Source organism: Scatophagus argus, chromosome 8, assembly GCF_020382885.2.
Source record: "Scatophagus argus isolate fScaArg1 chromosome 8, fScaArg1.pri, whole genome shotgun sequence".
NCBI lineage: Eukaryota > Metazoa > Chordata > Actinopteri > Scatophagidae > Scatophagus > Scatophagus argus.
The window spans coordinates 22855881-22857979 of NC_058500.1; the positions used below are offsets into that span (position 1 = coordinate 22855881).

At 48.5% G+C, this 2099-nt stretch overlaps 1 non-coding gene across 1 annotated transcript; it reads left to right on the forward strand.

Annotated features, from left to right (window-relative positions):
* The first annotated feature begins 2017 nt into the window (after positions 1–2017).
* On the forward strand, positions 2018–2099 carry trnas-uga. Its single transcript has one exon. It is a non-coding gene; the product is annotated as a tRNA-Ser (tRNA).

The following is a 2099-nucleotide window of genomic DNA, read 5'->3' on the forward strand; positions in this document are numbered from 1 at the left end:
ATTATCAGCCACGAGAAGTTCACAGCTGAGCTCCAGGCAGAGAAGGAGAAGAACCAGTCTCTCCAAGCAAAACTGGACACAACCAACGCTATGCACAATGACCTCAACAGAATGTTTCAAAATGAAGCCAACAAGGCCAAGGAGCGGGCTGACACCCTTCAGTGTGAACTGGAGAAGGAATCCCAGCAAAGGATGATCCTTCAAAAGTCCTATGAGGAGCTCCAAGAGACACACAGACACAGCAAGGAGACACTCACTGCTCAGCTCCAGGTGGAGAAGGAAAACAAAACACTTCTCCAGCAAGAACTGGACAGAATGAAAGTTTCATATCAGGAGGAACAGCTAAGGTATGAAGCTGAGGTGACGTCCTCAGTTGAGCTTCAGGAGCAGAAGGAGAAAAACAAGCATCTCCAAGAAGAACTGGAGAAGATCAGTGTTTTATACCATGAGATCAGCCAGAGGTATGAAACCGATGTTCTCACTGCCAGACAGCAAGCTGACACCCTCCAGCGTGAGCTTGAGAAGGAGAGCCAACAGAAGACAGTTTTGCAAAAAGAATATGAGGAGCTGCAAGCAGCACACGTGCATGCCCAGGAGACATCCTCAGCTGAGCTCCAGGGGCAGGAGGAGAAAAACAAGCATCTCCAAGAAGAACTGGAGAAGATCAGTGTTTTATACCATGAGATCAGCCAGAGGTATGAAACCGATGTTCTCACTGCCAGACAGCAAGCTGACACCCTCCAGCGTGAGCTTGAGAAGGAGAGCCAACAGAAGACAGTTTTGCAAAAAGAATATGAGGAGCTGCAAGCAGCACACGTGCACGCCCAGGAGACATCCTCAGCTGAGCTCCAGGGGCAGGAGGAGAAAAACAAGCATCTCCAAGAAGAACTGGAGAAGATCAGTGTTTTATACCATGAGATCAGCCAGAGGTATGAAACAGATGTTCTCACTGCCAGACAGCAAGCTGACACCCTTCAGTGCCAGCTTGACAGAGAAATTGAGGCACACACAGAAAGCCTTTCACAAAGTAGGAAAACAATCAACCAGCTGAAGGCTGCCTTCTGTCAAAAGATGGTGGAGGAGACCGACGACATGTTGCAGACAGAGAGTCCTTATGCGAGAGAGCTGGAGAAGCTGAAAGCTAAGCTCAATGACCAGATCTCACACAACCCAAACCCTTCCACTCTCGAGGCCGAGAGAACAGACGACCCGCCTCCAAGAAATATGGCCAAGCAGGAGGAGGAGCATGAGGATGAACCCCACCCTGCACCTGCTGTGGACACACCAAAAGAAGATGAAGTTCCTGAGGAGCTGCAGAACAATCAACAGGCATCCACCTACGATGCATCAGACCTTGAACATCAGTCTCCAACAGACCCGCCTCCAAGAACTATGACCACGCAGGAGGAGAATTGTGAGGATGAGCCCTGCCATTCACCTGCAGTGGACACACCGAAAGAAGCCGAAGTCCCTGAGGAGCCGCCAAACAATCAACAGGCGTCCACCTCTGATGCACCAGACCTTGAACACCAGGAGGAGGCTGAGATCTCCGAGGAGACTCCCCAACCAAAGACGCCTTCCTTCTGGAAAAGAACACGTCACCTTCTCGGCTTGAGGAAACCACAAAAGTGGAAAAATAAGAACTAGGACTGCCAGAAACACCATCATCCACCAACACCAAAATAAAACCAAACAGTGCCATTCTTTGGACCCTTTCCACAGAAGATATTTTGGCTTGTCATAGCGTGACAAGACAAAATGTCTACAGTGAAAGGGTTCTGTTTAACATAGGGACTGACAGTAGGGTTTTCCCCGGGTGCTCCGGGTTCCTCCCACAAATCCAAAATCTTCCAGAAAAATGGTTGATAAATGGATTTTAAAAAAAAAACACACACATACACACACACACACAACACACACATGCACATATGTGCATATAAAATAAAATAAAATAAAAATAGATCAAGGTCATGCTGGAAGCTCAGTGAAACTGAACTAAGGTACAGCTGTACTTGTTGTCACGGTGGCCGAGAGGTTAAGGCGTTGGACTTGAAATCCAATGGGGTTTCCCCGCGCAGGTTCGAATCCTGTCCGTGACG